The sequence below is a fragment of the Suricata suricatta genome, chromosome 13, assembly GCF_006229205.1.
Source record: "Suricata suricatta isolate VVHF042 chromosome 13, meerkat_22Aug2017_6uvM2_HiC, whole genome shotgun sequence".
In the NCBI taxonomy this organism is placed as follows: Eukaryota; Metazoa; Chordata; class Mammalia; order Carnivora; family Herpestidae; genus Suricata; species Suricata suricatta.
In genome coordinates this window covers 73182269-73198786 of record NC_043712.1, presented here as the reverse complement: position 1 = coordinate 73198786, position 16518 = coordinate 73182269, and the positions used below count along the sequence as shown (strand labels likewise).

Here is a 16518-nt window from a genome sequence, read left to right as displayed (position 1 = left end):
CACCAGATCTCATAAATAAACAAAGTTTTAATATTTTTCCAATGATTCTTTCTCACTTTTGAAGACTCAATTAAAAAAATTTTTTTAATGTTTAATTAGTTTTGAGAGAAAGAGAGAGAGAGACAAAGTGCGAGCAGGTAAGGGGCAGAGAGAAAGGGAGACAGAGAATCTGAAACAGGCTCCAGGCTCTGAGCTGTCTGCCCAGAGCCTGATGCTGGGCTTGAACTTGTGAAGACACTATTTAAAAAAAATTTTTTTAAGTTTATTTCATTTTGAGAGAGAGAGAGAGAGAGAGCAGGAGCAGGGGAGGGGCAGAGAGAGAGAGGAAGACTCAGAACCCAAAGCATACTCGAGGCTCTGAACTGTCAGCACAGAGTCCAATAAGGGGCTCAAACCCATGAACCATGAGATCATGACCTGAGCTGAAGTCGGACACTTAACTGACTGAGCCACCCTGAAGACACTACTTTATATGATTATGATTTTTAAAAATTTGAGAAGAACAGGTGTCAATAAAATATAAAATCAATGTAGATTTATGTTTTCTGGATGGACAATTCTCATGGTCACAGGAAACACTTTAGAATATACACAAAATATGGGGCGCCTGGGTGGCTCAGTTAGTTGAGTGTCCGGCTTTGGCTCAGGTCAGATCTCCCACTTGTGTGTTCGAGCCCCGCGTCAGGCTCTGTGCTGACAGCTAGCTCAGAGCCTGGAGCCTGTTTCCGGTTCTGTGTCTCCTTCTCTCTCTGACCCTCCCCCTCACATGCTCTGTCTCTCTCTGTATCAAAAATAAATAAAAAATTAAAAAATAGAATATACACAAAATAATTAAATAGGCAATACACAGATTAAAAAGCCCAGAAAAAAATTTTCAGGTATCATCATAATGTTCCTTTTGTCATTTGCCAGAGAACTGAAAACTAGCAGTCACTTCTGCAAAATCCAACTGGCAGAACGAAGGTTCTTTGGGGGAAAGACCGAGCTCTCTGAGTGTGATTTCCCCTCCCCAAATCTAGGTTCTATTTGGAGAGACATCAAAGTCTTTCTTCAAGACAAATAATCAGTCATACATCTTTGTTATGCAATAGACTTTTAGGGAAAATTTCAATTGTCAATATTTAGTCAAGACAGCTCTCAAAATACTCCACTTTCATGAAAAGTTTTAGAATCTCATATATTCCTGAGGAAGGAAAGAGCTGTGGTTCTGACTTTGTAAGGTCTTTATTCATGATACACTATAAGGTAAAGAAGCCCCCATGACAGGGATCTGCAACACTGTCCCCGGTGTTGATAAATACTCCACTGTATTGTCTGCAATGACTCCTCTCAGTCCTGACTGCGGGCTCAGATCTACTGTACAGTTCATCAACTTCTCAGCATGATGGATAATGAATGTTTCATTTACATCGCTAATTGCCAAGCCACGGTTCCCGCAACCTTTAACCCGTATGCTTTATCCCATTATCACCATATGTCAATATAATTGCATTTAACATTCCAAATGATAAACTTTCTTCTCTGCAAAGAAGTATTTTTCACAAAGAAATCATATGAGGGCTGCTGATAAAATGCAGGTCTATTATAGGCAATGACAAAAACTAAACCATAAGAATAGGTAGATTCTTATAACTATCAACTCTATATTTGGACAGGGATCTTTGATTTCATAGCTAGGAAAACTAATGCTATTTCCTTAAGGAGTTATCTTTGTTAGCTTCTAAATTCAACAAATGCATAAAAGGACATTCCCAAAATGGTGCAACTAAACCTTCAGGGCTATGTAATATCAGGAAGGAAAGAAGGAAGGAAGGAAGGAAAAAAGGAAGGAAGGAAAAAAGGAAGGAAGGAAGAATGAGAATACTAGTTAAATTACATGATCCAATTATATTTTCTATCTTTATCTGATTATTATTAATAGTCCCCACCAGCACTAATTAGGAATCAAACAAATTTGCAGAAAGGAGTAAAGGCTATCAAAAAACAAAACTGCGGGGGCACCTGGGTGGCCTAGTCAGTTGAGTGTCTGACTCTTGATTTGGGCTCAGGTCACCATCTCTCAGTTCTTGAGATCAAGCCCCTCATCAGGCTCTGCGCTGATAGCTCTGAGCCTACTTGACATTCCCTTTCTCCCTCTCTCTCTGTCCCTCCCCAGCTCACGTGCACACTCCCTCTTTTTCTTTCTCTCTCTCCCTCAAAATATAAATAAATAAAACTTAAAAAAAAAAAATTCCTAACCTGAAAGAAAAGTTGCACGGCCATTTTGTGGGGCCAACTGTATCTAAGATTTAGTTAAAACCAAGGCACAAGGTGAGACTAAAAAAGAGGTGGGGTTTTTTTTGTTTGTTTTTTTGGTTTTTTTTTTTTGGTTTTGTTTTTAGGTGTGACTGGTCGTTGTCAGAGATAGCCACCGCAAGCCACAGGGGTCTCCACTTACAGGGGCATCGGGCACCACGTGCATGTGGACTTGCCAGGCCCCCGCACACTGCGCTGCAGAGCCGGGCTGTGCTTACCGCCCTGGCCTCCATGTTTCCCATCGCAGTAACTGACCTCGTACGTGCACCGAATGTTTGTATGGCACTCCTGAGATGCGCCCATGACATGCTCTGCTCCCGGGTCACTGTGGCCAGTCCATCCACAGACCCTGCTCATAATAACTCAAAAGTATGTTCGATCTGTCCACTACTGCTCCACTGCCCCCCATCCCACTTCATGTCATTGTCTCTTCTCTCCCCTGGTCTATGAATTCTTGCTTTCTTCCCATCGATTCCAATTCCTTGCAATGTCCCCACCTCTACTGTCCCTGATGGCTTCTACAGTAATTAGAATGAAATCCAAACTGTTTACCGTAGCCTGGGAGGCCTTGTGTGGTCTGATCCGGCCACCTCTCCAGCCATTCCATACTGCTCTCCTCCCCATCCCCACATGCTGGGATCCATCCAGTTCCCAAAGGATGTCTGTCATTTTCCTAAACGTGCCAATGCATTTCCTACTCTAGAGCCCTGCACAGCGATTCCTTTTGCCTCCATACTTACCCCTAATCTTCTCCTACTGTAGTGAACCCTCGATTTATAAGCTTTAATATTACATTTTCAGGGTGCCTGGGTGGCTCAGTGGATTAAGTGTCCAACTCCTGATTTCAGCTCAGGTCATGATCTCATGGTTCGTGAGTTCGAGCCCCGCATTGGGCTCTGCTCTGACAACCTAGAGCCTGCTTGGGAATCCTCTCTCTCTCCCTCTCTCTCTGCTCCTCCCCTGTGCATGCTCTCTCTCCTCTCACTCTCTCGCAAAATAAATAAACTTTAAAAATTACATCTTCAGGGCGCCTGGGTGGCTCAGTCGGTTGAGTGTCCAACTTTGGCTCAGGTCATGATCTCACGGTTCGTGAGTTCGAGCCCCGCATTAGACTCTGTGCTGACAGCTCAGGGCCCAGAGGCTGTTTAAGATTCTCTGTCTCCCCCTCTCTCTGCCCTTCCCACGATCAGGCTCTCTGTCTCTTGATGATAAATAAACATTAAATTTTTTTAGATTACACATTCAAGGAAGCTTTATACAGCCTCCCCAGTTAAAGCAAGTTAGGTTATATTATTATTACATTTTTTCAGAGCAGCACCTTATATTTTTCTTTATAGCACTTATATACATTTGAAATATACATTTATATGTGTGATTATTTAATGTCTAGCTCTCCCACTAAACAAAATGCTCCACAGGGGTAAGAACTGTATGTATTTTACCTTCCTCTATCCCCACTATTTAGAAGTTAGCATTTAGTATGGATGAAAGTGTCAGTTAAATGTCTTGGTGTACCACCCTTTACCATACTGGCCTCTAATTCCCTACAACTGAGGAATACAGCAAAGAAGATAGGGGTGTTTGGGTCAAGATACAGGTGGGCAAGATAGTCAGAAGCATACAAATGGACTTCAGGTTCCTTGGAGGAGAAGAAACAGAAGAACTTCCAGGAAGGGAGAGAATGAGTAGAACGATGCTCTTCACTGGCATTGGAACATTCAGTAATTTTGATCATTTTAGAGAGCCAGTAAAGAGAGGTGGCTAAGAGCATGAATTCTGGGGCCAGATTCTGCTTCTTCATATCTTCACAACCTTGGGAACATTCTTATTCTCTCTGGGCTTCATTTTTCTTTTATCTTGAAAAATGGAGATAACAATAATACTTCTTCCCAGACTTGTCACCAAGATTAAATGAGTTACTTTTTATAAAACCCATCTAAGAGTCCTTGTCATGTGCTAAGTTCTAGAGAAGTATATGATGTAAAAATAAAATTTTGGAGTTACAGACAGTATAACTTGGTTTGGAGATATTTCCTTGGGTTCTTCTGCTTCACGTCCTTATAAACTATGACATGTCTTTAGTGTTCAATAAGCAGCAAGCCCAATAAGCAAAGAGCCAATCCACTCCAAGTCCCAACAGGACTGGTGCATGTATGTCCCAACATACATTCTCCATGTATGTAGACACATAGATTTTGAATGTTTAGCTCTGAGCTCTCCACTGTGACCTTTTCACATGGACAGAGTAACGTTTTCCATTTGGTTCAAAGACCAAATACATTCATCCTGTGTCCTAAACATTTGGATTTTTCTTGAAGTACTGGCCCAAGGCATCCATAAACCTCTATAATAAGCCTCAGGACCTTCTACAAGCTATATTCAATGGCACATGGCATGATGATTATGGGATGAATTATCTAATCGCTATCATTGTAAATGCCTTTGTACACACTGAAATTCATTTTTCACTTTTATGCCCATTTTCATGACTTGAAAATGTCATTCTACTTAATGTTTATAAGATAAACCTTTTTAAAAAACTTACTTAACCTGGAAGAGTTCAATGTTACATGCAGTTTGTGGAATTTGATTACGTACATATTCTATCTTCTACTTCCTTATGCAAATGCTTTTAGCTTTGTTTTTTTAAGTATATATATATTTATTTTGAGAGAGAGAGAGCACAAGCAGAGGAGAGGCAGAGAGAGAGAGAGAGAGAGAGAGAATCTCCAGCAAGCTCCATGCTATCAGTGCAGAGCCCAACTTGAAGTTCAAACTCATGAACCATGAGATCATGACCTGAGCCGAAATCAAGAGTAGGATGCTTAACCGACTGAGCCATCCAGGTGTCTCACTTTTAGTTTTAAATAATCACTATTGGAACAAGAAAACTCTTAAGGGACACGATTGGCATTTTACAATCTGGAGATGCCTGAGTCCTTTATCCCTTCCCTTTGTTTCCTTTCAGCATAAAGTTCAAATGCTTAACCTTGGACTAAGGCTTTCCATTACTGCACCTCACCACAGCCTTTGTCATCACCATCAGCACCCCCGCAATGTGCTTAAGCAAAATCTCTCTAATTCTTAATTCCCCAGACATGTCTGTCATACATTATTCTCTCTTCCCTGAGACGCTCTTCTTGATCTTCTAAATCTTGAATGATGGAAAGTTTTTAATAAATAGAGCATTTTACCTCACGCAAATAGGGACACTTATGGGATTCACGATCACATGAAATAGCATGTGCTGAAAGTGTAACTTGATTACAAAAGGCTCAGACAAATTTATGGGATACAAGAGTCACAAAGGAAATGTTTTCAGAGCTTGAGGTGTTGGGCAAAGACAGAATCTTCTATTCTGTATAATATACTTCATTTCTCTCTCCATCCATACTTCCCCAAGGGTAAAGCAAAGAAGGAGAAAGCAAGATAAAGGAAAATCACAGAGAAACAGAGGAGATTGTTGGTTGTACAGAATACTTTGACAATCCAGAATGGCAATGGCTGTGTTCTCCTAAGATTCCCATAGCCACCGGGTGAGTCAAACCTTTGTTTTCACAACATCGAATAAGCTTTTTATGGATTTGACGCGGTTCCAATTCCCAAAGGTAATCTCTGTCCATTGCATTTGATACACAGAACTTCTCAGAATTCTAGCAAATCCCACTGGTCACTTATACCAGCTTGGAGATGTCTTTATCCCTTTCATTAATTGGGTGAAATAGGGCACTTTTGTGAGTCACTGTTGAGGCTCAGTCTGGCAATAAAGCATTTACAAAGAGCTACTCGGGACTAGCAGGAAAGAGCTGTAGCTATGTGCATACCAGAGAGTGTGTGTGTGTGTCTCTCTCTCTGACCCATTATTGCAGATTTAAAAACAAGCATGTTTTCAAATGGCACTACAAGCTGCCAATGATGTATCACCATCATATCTCATTATTCTCCGCTAAATGTGATAATAATGTGATCTGTTAACATAAAAAAAAAGTTTGACTTCACAAAAGCAGCTGGAAATGGACAACCACAATATGCATAAATCTAACTCCTACCATCGGCTACACACTGCTTGACACATATTGTTAGAAGCACCTCGCATTTGTGAGTTCTCTTAAGCAAAATACTTGCATTAGGTCTCAGCTGGGGCTGTGCACCAGGCAGTTGGGGAAATATTCAGTTCTCAGTGGAAGCCAGAATTTGAATTCTCTCATCTTTTAGGAATCATTTACCAGGTTTGGAGAGTATCCAGGCAGCTCAGGTGCTCCCACAGACATCTCTCAAGTTCCCCCCGTCTTTGTTCCCTGATGGTTGGATGAATGAGGTTATCTTTAAACTGATGATTATACGGAAGGGGAAAAAAACATCCTAAATGAAACCAACAACGGAGAGTCAAAGAAATATTAGGTTTAAGCTCACATTGATCAGAAGAAACAAGGAAAGAAGAACTTTAGGGAATCATCCGCATCTCTATGAGCCCGAATCAACAGCAGGGTTCAAGTCAGGAACCTCAGTTCATCAGAATTACCCTAATGGGTCCAGGGTCATGAGTTTAATTCTCCTAATCCTGGTACGAGCTTCTGCCCATCTTTGGCTCCCTTCTTGACACACATTAGCTTCTAGTCTTTGCTTCCATGTCTTTATCTTTACCCCCAACACAGTATATCTAATCCTCTCTACGTTGCTTTGACCTTCTCCACAACACTTCTCAACAACTGTGACTCCCAAGTCTATTTCCACCCCCACTACGACCCTGAGGGCCCACATTCATACTTATTATCTCCAATAGACACTGCCCATAGGCTGTATCAACTTAGAATATTAATCTTAGGTATTTAAAATTCAAAGTGTTCAAAATCAAACTCATTATCTTCTATTTCTTTTTCCTCCTAGACTTGCTCCTTTGCCTTTATTACTGATTGTGCTTAACAGCATGATCCTCAGTGGAGTCATGCAAATTAGAAACCCAGTGGCTCCTTGCAGTACATGCGTACAGAGTCTGAGGGGAGATAGTTGCCGAGGCTGGAAAGATGACTGATGACCTATTTGGATGGAGGGGATTGCTCCTGGGCCTTCAAAGTCCTCCGGGAAAGACCTGAGATGCTCCCCACCTCCCAGGGGACTCTGTACCTCCTTTCTCTACTGAAGGGTCACAGAATGTGCTACATCTGAGAATTCCAGTTAGGAACTCACACTTTTAATTTGTCCTGTTGATGTTTTTTAACTTGCTGAATATTTTCTTTTCCAAAATTCTACTTCCAAATTACTTTCTTACCTTGTTTTGGCACACTACATCACTCTGATTCTTTGTTACGTCCCTCTTAATCTTGTACCACCAAAGGTTTTTTTTTTTTTATTTGTGAGGGATAGTGAGTGAGAAACAGCAAGAGAGAGTGGGGAAGAGGGGCAAAGGGAGTGAAGGAGAAAGAGGGAGGGAGGGAGGGAGGGAGGGAGAGAGAGAGAGAGAGAGAGAGAGATTCTTAAGCAGGCTCCACCCTGAGCTTTGCTCTATCTAACAACCCTGGGATTCTTACCTGAGCTGAAATCAAAAGCCGAACATTCAACCAACTAAGCCACCCAAGAACCCCTCAACAAAGTGTTTTTTATTCTCTTTATTTTACTATTATATTGTGTTGTTATATTACTTATCTACTAGTATCTTAGTCTCTTAAGTACAAATGTATTCAATTTGGTATACAATTATCCTTATGGCTAACTTTTAAAAATTTGATCATTTGCTGTGTTTATTACTATCTTTTTGGTATGTATTTCACTTTTTCCTTTTGCCTCTTGCTAATTTCTGTTCTTTTTTTTTTTTTAGGTAGAAAGTCCCATACATTTCACACTCTCAGACCTTCTTCTCCATTGCCAAAGACATTGCTTTCACTCAGACCTTCAGCATCTCCAGCCTGGCCTTTTGAGCATGCCCCTCCACCCCACCACCCCTACCCTGGACTCCCTTCTGTGGGCCAGGCTTCCACAGCCCAGGAGAAAGCCAGATCTAGTCACATGGCACCCATGGCCCTTCCTAGCCCACTTTCCTGATCTATCCACCATGGACTACAACTTTCCACTCTTCCTGTCCTCAGCGGCACAGGCTCTTATCTTCCCAACTCTTCACAAGAATCACTGTCTTCTGAAGCTATTACCAGCAGCTAAATTTCTTTGTGCCCTTACCCGATTTTATAATATTTGTGCAATAGACTGAGATAGCCTGAGAACTCACCATGCCCCTTTCCTTGAAAGAGTTTTGTCTCCTAAAGACTGGAATTTCCTAAGCAATCATTTCCTTAGTCACACTGAAGACATGAGAGTCAAAATGGCATGAAGGAACCGATGTTAACTCACTAACCAGATCTGTTCCAGTAAAGAGACGTATCTCTTACTGCAGGTAGAGTTAGCACAGGTAAAGATTCTTTTTAAAATATTAAAAACATCTTGTGCACCTTGCTGATAATTATTATACTGGAACTTAAACTCACAGACCACTTATTTCCCTTTTGCAAATCTTTCTGAGGCAAAGTGCTAGTGTGCTTGATTAAAGGGCCAGACTTCCTGGGTTGCAAATCTCCTCTACTTACTTATCATGTTCACTTGGGAAAAAACTCAGTCTTCTTGAGCTGTAACATGGGGATGTTAATGGCAGTGCAGGGTCTCAAACAAACATACAGCAAGTACTTAGAGCAATGCTGGACAAAATCTAAGCACTGGCAATGTGTTAATCATTATGACTATTCCAATTTGATGATGATGACCTGAGCAGGGCCATTCCTGGAGACTGGAGATTGCGGGGATCACAAATCGGACAGTAAGAAGACAGCAAAACCCACATTTGCAAGTACAGAGGGGCTGGTAAGTTCCTGGCACATAGTTGACACTCAAACAGGTTTGTTTCATCTTGTTCAGTGAACCAGAATGCAAATCAAAGCCTGTTTTGTTCGTATAACTCTCAAAAAAAAAAAAAAAAAGATGTGTCTATAAGCTTTGTGATGGGGTAAAACAGCTGTCCTGATGTGCCTCGCTGGACAAGTACAAACTCCTAAGAGTCAGTCCCTCCCAGGGGAAGACCCAAGGAAGAGTCTACTGGGCTTACGTCTTACTCATGATAGCCTTCTGCCGACATCCTCATATTTTCAGATGGACAATTTTATCCTTCTGTGGAAAATGTTTTGAATACAGTATCAAGACAAGCCACTTCCAAGTACACTGCCACCTTGAGCCAATATTAACGGCAGGAAACTTCACCTTGATATAATGCCTTCCACCTCAGTGGTTGCTACAGACTTCATGTCTGTGTGTCCACTCCCACCTCACTCCAATTCATGTGTTGACACCTAATCCCCAATGTGATGGCATTAGGAGGCGGGGCCTTTGGGAGCAAATTTGGCCATGAGGGTAGAGCCCTGTGAATGGTATTAGGGCCTTTATAAAAGAGACCCTGCAGAGCTCCCTTACCCCTTCTGCCACGTGGGGACCCAACAAGAAGAATGAAGAAGGAGGGTCTGGCTGGCTCAGGTGGTAAAGCATGTGATTCCTGATCTTGGTATCATGAGTTCGAGCCCCAGGGGTAGAGTTTACATAAAGGAAAAGGAAAAAAAAAAGGAAAAGGAAAAGGAAAGGGAGAAGAGAAGAGAAGAGAAGAGAAGAGAAGAGAAGAGAAGAGAAGAGAAGAGAAAAAAAAGCAGGCCCTCATCAGACATCAAATCTGTCAGTGCCTTGAACTTGGACTTCCTACCCATTAAAACTATAAGAAATAAATTTCTGTTGTTTATTAGCCAGCCGGTCAATGGTATTCTGTTACAGCAGGCTGAATTGACTAAGACAGTGGTGTTTTGCCTTTCACAAAAGGCTTCACGTCCATGGTCCCATCTGACCTCACGACTCCGATGGTAGCCAGAGCAATCACTATCATCCCCAAATTAGAGGAGAACAAATGGGACTCAGAGAAGTTTGGGCTTGCTGTAGGTCACAGCTCTAGCCAGGGGCGGAGCCAAGACTCAACCCTGAGACAAGCCTCTCGTCCAGGGGGCTTTGTGCCCACAGTGCCAGGGAATCATGCCCTCTCCAAATTAAAGTTCTACTCTGGCAGGCGCCCGTGTGTGGAGGTTGCCCTTTTAAGATGGAACCTGGTGAGTCAGCAGCAACATACAAAAGACCATGGAATATGCAGCATCCCTTAGAAGGCCCCCTTCCACCCAGAGTCTACCTGGGAGCTAGGGAGAGAGCTCTTCAGCTGGATGCCACCCAGCATCCCCAGGAGGTTTTGCCACGTGCTCACGGCCGTGAGACCTCTGGTCAGTAAGGAGGCATTTCTGCTTTACCGCTGAATAACATTCTGCCGCCCAGGGCTCTGCCCTTCCCTGTGCCCTCACATCCTCGAAGCCCCATCACTATGATGGCTGCTGCTCACCAGGTATGGATGGGCCTGGGCAGGCGTCTTGCTGGGGGGAACTCAACTCTCTGGTTCTAATGATGAGGTAATGAAGCCCACAGATAAATGGGCAACCTCACGTTTACAAGGGATGGTATATATGTGGCAGCCATTAACAGGGGTCAAAATCAAAGGCAACACAGATGGGGTTACTTCTTAGGTAAGAAATGAATTAATGAATGAATGAGTCGAAAGATTAATTAATGATGATAAATAGTTAATGATAATTCAACTATAGGACACTACAGAGTTTCTAGCCGCAATGACCCTTAGTTGGCAATGGGAAATCTTCAACTCAGTAAAACATCCCAAACTCTCATTTAGTCACCTCTGATGTCTGAACTCTAAGAAGCAGGCCATGATAAAACTCCCAGATTCTCTCCACCTCTACAGATACAATTTGATGCTGTTGATATTCTTTTTGTGCCCATCAGTGGCCCACTTCCCACCCCATTGTCAGAAAATCTGTATTTAATTAAATTGGAATCAGTGCAGGCAAAGTGAATAAAAAAGCCCATAGTAGATCTTACAAAAATAAAGGGGAAAGAGGCTGTGTTGTCCCATATTCACTGAATGTGAGGATGTGTGTTTGCCATAAATTAGCCCGCTGAGAGAATGATGCCGAGCTTCCCATATGGCAAATATCAGATTGAGACACACAAGGGGAAATGATTTTTTTTTATTCGTGAATTAATTCTGTTCGGTTTTTTTGGAGTGTCATCATATCCAGCAAGCTTCCTGGAAACAACAGTTAGAAATCCAATGAGGCTTCCAAGAACAATGAAAGATGGTTCATGATCAAACTTTTCGAAGTCAAGAAGAGCACGTTTGTCATTTGGAGCTCAAGTTTAAAAAGGATTCTTTTACTTGCCTACTATTATTATTATTGTGAAGTAAAACATAGGGCAGGGGTATGAAGGAGACTGTCACAATCTATTAGAAAAAGTATTTAGAGAACCACAAATTCATGTATCTTAGATCTAGAAATTCCTTTTTCTGATTCATTCATTCATTCATTTTTAAATGTTTATTTTTGCTTTGTTGTCTTTCTGAATGAACAACTCAGGAGAGAAAGCGAAAGCACTGCTCCCTTTTACATCCGCAGGGAGACTGCTCCCTGCTTATCTGGAAAGGTCTGGAAAGGTTGTACCCACAAAGTGTGGTGCATAAAACCACAGAATTACAATGCAAGACACGACTCCTTTCTGTTTTGGTTTTCTGCTTTCCATAAGCTTTGTTTGCATTGTGGCTCAGACATTTAACCACAGTGTAAGAAGTGAGCCAACCTCTGCAAGCTTCTATTTCTTTAGCTGCAAAATGGGATTGAAAAAAACAACCTCCAGCCCTGTGTTCTTCTGAGGATCCTACAGGATCACCTGTGGAATCCCTGTCATGGTGCTGGCCATGCATCACACATCATGGCGCAGGGGGGGAGTTTAATAAATCTTTTCTCTCTTCACTTCTACCTCTTTCCTCACTCTCTCCTTCAATCAATGGGTATTTATAAGCCATCTTTGGAGTCAGAGTATCCATGACAGCCATCATTTCGTCCCTTCATTTTGTGGATTCTAAATGTGTTCCCCAAGGTTGGCCAGCCTGCCTGACCTGGCCAAAGGAAACCCATCTCTCTTTGGTGGTCTCTGAATGTGCTTTAGTCTATAGCATTATAGCTAGAGCCAAATGAAGGTAAGGCCTGCTCCAGATGGGCTTTATCCTCCAATACACAAATAGGAAGGAGGAGACAGAGTATATAACAGAATTTTAATACAGGAAATAGTATGCTTTTCATTCCTAGGATTTCACTTGACTCTCTGGTTTCTGTCTCATAGAAGTAGGACATGGGGCAGCCACTGGTCATGGCCAATGTGATGCAACTGAATGACAGAAAAAGGACTCAAGGAATAAGTAACAGACTTGGAAGACCAGACAAAGAACCAGACCACCCTGTCTCCAGACTAGATTCAAAAGCTCTAATTGAGGGCGGGGGAAAGAATCAGAAGGGGAAGGAGGAAATCTTTGATGCTGAGACACCTTGAGAAAGATGGAGATGAGACCCCAAGAGACAGTAAGGAAAGGGGAGCATGATGGAACATCTCAGGGAGGTCTGGGCTCCATGAGCTGCACTGGCCCGTGTTCACTTTCTTAAAGAGCATCTGACAAAGTAGCCAACATCAGCATATCCATTCTCTGCACAAAGCAAGGGCAGAAGCCATGGGTTCATGGATTTGTGGAAGGCTGATGCAGATGGGGACTGGAGTCACAAGAGGCAGCATGAGGGGACTGACGGGCTGTGGAATTTTCCATGTGTCCCACAGTGGAAGAGTTTGGGCAGAGAGAAAGAGACCTGATGCATGTGAATCTAACATGCTCCTCATCATTCTTTTTCTTTTTTAAAAATGAATAATCCCTTCAGGAAAAAGTATATGTTAGAATTTAAATGCATATTTTATCCATTACTTGTAAGGCTAGATTTTTTTTATAGATGTATTAGCTCTTCATTTAGGTCTTTTGTCCATTTTTAAAAATTAGGGACTTAGCTATTTTCTTACTAATTTGTAAGGATTTTTTTAAGTCCATTTATTTATTTTGAGAGAGACAGCATGAGTGGGGAGAGGCAAGACAGAGGGAGAGAGAGAATGGCAAGCAAGTAGGGATTCAGGCTGAGGCCACACGACTTACCATCGGGCAGCACCCACGGGCAACATGGCAGTAGCGGAGCCTCTGGATGTGGAATGGCCAGACATAAATCTTAGTTCCTCCGCCATCTTAGCAGACTACTGAACCTTGAAAGAGCTGAAGATATGCCACTGCCCACAGAGGGTTTGCGACTCAACTTGTCTAACTTATGATCCAGCCTAATTCTGAGTTGCCAGTAGCCCCTACGGGAGTCAGTGTTAAGTTCTCTGGAAGTGATGTGACCACGTTATCTCTAACTTATGATTTCTTGGAAAGAAGTCTGAAGAAGAACAGGAAAGGACAAATGAAGGAAGAAGAGAGAAATGTAAGTATTTTATTCATTTCAAAAATACAGACTTTTGGGTTGCCTGGCCGGCTCAATTGGAAGAGTATGTGATTCTTGATCTTGGGGTCATGGGTTTGAGCCCCACTTTGGGTGTAGAGATTACTAAAAACATAAGTAAACTTAAAAAAATACCAACATTACACACACACACACACGCATGCACACACATACAGGCTTTTGTTAATAGCATCCAGATTCAGTGCTTCTTTTTTTAAAGTTTATTTATTTATTTTGAGAGTGAGAGAGAGAGGGAACCAGGAGAGGGGGGCAGAGGATCCTAAGTGGGCTCCGTGCTGATAGCACAGAGCCCGATGTGGGGCTCAAACCCACAAATCGTGAGATTATGACTGGAGCCAAAGTTGGATGCTCAACTGACTGAGCCACCCAGGTGCCCCAAATATGGTACTTTTAGTGAACCATGTATTCCATGTTCTATAACTGATGGTGAGTAGATCCCATTAATTCAAAATTTCAAGATCACATATGACATTGTAATCAAACAGCAATCAGAAATCATTGGGTATCGAATCACTCACTTCTGCCTGGACTCTGACTTTTCCTATTGAGAGAGTTCCTGAAAGAGAAAGACTCAGATAGATATCAAAACTGGGAGTGGGGGTGGTGCCTGGGTGGCTCCGTTAGTTAAGTGTCTGACGTCCAACGTCAGCTCAGGTCATGATCTTACAGTTCATGAGGTTCGAGCCCCACATTCGGCTCTATGCTGACTGCTCAGAGACTGGAACCTGCTTCAGATTCTGTGTCTCCCTACTCCTCCCCTGCTTGCACTCTGCCTCTCTCGCTTGCTTGCACTCTCTCTCTTTCTCTCTCCCTCTACCCCGACTCCCTCCCTCAAAAATAAACATAAAACAAAACAGGAGATTACTGGCAAATGATTGTAGGATCTTGCAAATCAAAGGGAACTCACAGGCTGCTACAAACCCTGACTTCCCGGATGTCTCATTTTGCTTAATCCAGACTCTAATATTTAAATTAAGTTTCTGTATACTTACAAAATTTTTTTCTCTATAAGACATGCATGGTAATTAATAAAATGTTGCCACATAAATTAATGAAGAAAGTGTAATGCTCTTCCAACAGTCAGCCAAGCTATGAATCCTGCCAACTTCAAAGGAATTTTTTAAATAGCCAAGAAAAGGGTCAGAAGGGTCATGTAACTGGTTGGCTCCATGTCCCCAATAAGAAACCAAGTGGCAAGGGCTATCAAAATAAGACTTCACTATGATGCCTCATGTACTCCCTAGGATGACACCTAGGGGAAGCCGGAAAAGATGGTGAAAGTGATGGGAAAAAAACGGGGTGCCTGGGTGGCTCAGTCGGTTAAGCATTGGACTCTTGGTTTCAGCTCAGGTCATGATCTCACAGTTCACGAGTTCGAGTCCCATGTCAGGCTCCGTAATGACAGGTTGGAGCCTGTTTGGGATTCTCTATCTCCCTCTGTCTTTGCCCCTCTTCCACTTGCATACACATGCATTCTCTCTCTCTCAAAATAAATAAATAACCTTACAAGGGAAAAAAACAGGATAAAAAAGAATCTGAATGAGGAAAAGAATGAAAATTAGAAGACACCGAGTTGGAGCCAGGGAAGGAGTCAAAGACTGACGTCTTCTTGCAGCCTGCCTATTCTATGCAATCAGAATGCAGACCTACTCGGAGCAGGCACTCTGCTGAGCACTGGGCATTCAAGGTAAGAGCAGGAAGACAAAATTTCCATACTCAAAGAAAGTCAGGGTATGCGGGAGGGAGGCAGGTAAGCAAATGAGAAGCTTCATTACAAAGTGATAAACACTCTGGAAAAAAAAAATGTGAGTGCAACTAGGAGAGCTAAGAGGTAAAGCTGCTGATTCTTCCCAAGCAGAGGAGGACTAACCAGGGGCAGTGCGGAGCCTCAAGGGCTTAGGAGTTAACAGAGGAGCGGGAGGAGGGAAGGCAGTGGGGGCGAGCACTGTGTCCCTGTCACAGCACAGGGGAGGCGAGAACACAGCACCTCCCGCCTCACCTGCAGGCCACGCGGCCCCGGAGGCAGGTGCTGGCATGGGGTTCTTACCGAAAAGGGTCAGATGTGCCGTGGAAATAAACTAGAAGTAGGACTTTATTCCGTAGGTGACCGAGTGGTGGGGAAGGGTTTTAGGCAGAGCAGCAATATTACCCAGCTTGTAATCCAGAAAGTGAATTGGACTGGAGAGGGGATCCTGTAAAGAGGAGGAGGCCAGAAAGAAGGCTCTGCAATACCATCCAAAGCTCGAAGAACCTGAACGGAGGTGGGCGCCTTGAGGATGGAATGAGGCGAGAGCTTCGTGAGTCATTTGGGAAAGGAGCTGCAAGGACCTCGCGGGCGCTTGGCAGAAGGTGAGCAGAGGTCCGAGATAAGGCGCAGTGAAGGCCCACCTCGAAACAGGCGGTCAGAGTCCCAGCAGCGAGAAGTGGCTTCAGGGAGCGGGGGACTCACGAGGGACATGCAAGGAAACAGCACAGCAAGAAGGGAGGAACCTGAGAGACTGGAAGACAGGACCTGGCTGATCACACGTCTTCCCCGACACAGGTCACAATGTGCGGAATACTCTGGATGCCACCGGTCCCATCTGTCTCATTATGAAATGGTTCTGTAGAAAGAATGCCTGCTTACAGCTAATATTTATGCTTTTCTCCAGCTATTGAGATTGCTTCCAAAATGAAACCACACACACACACACACACACACACACACACACACAAGCATTTCACAGCGTCTCTTGAGAGAGGGATCGAGGAGAGAGAA

General features: G+C 43.0%; 1 protein-coding gene across 1 annotated transcript in view; it reads right to left on the bottom strand.

Annotated features, from left to right (window-relative positions):
• Positions 1-16518, bottom strand: part of PRUNE2 (prune homolog 2 with BCH domain) — a 203298-nt gene that overhangs the window by 145901 nt on the left and 40879 nt on the right. The gene's annotated exons all lie outside the window — the stretch shown is intronic.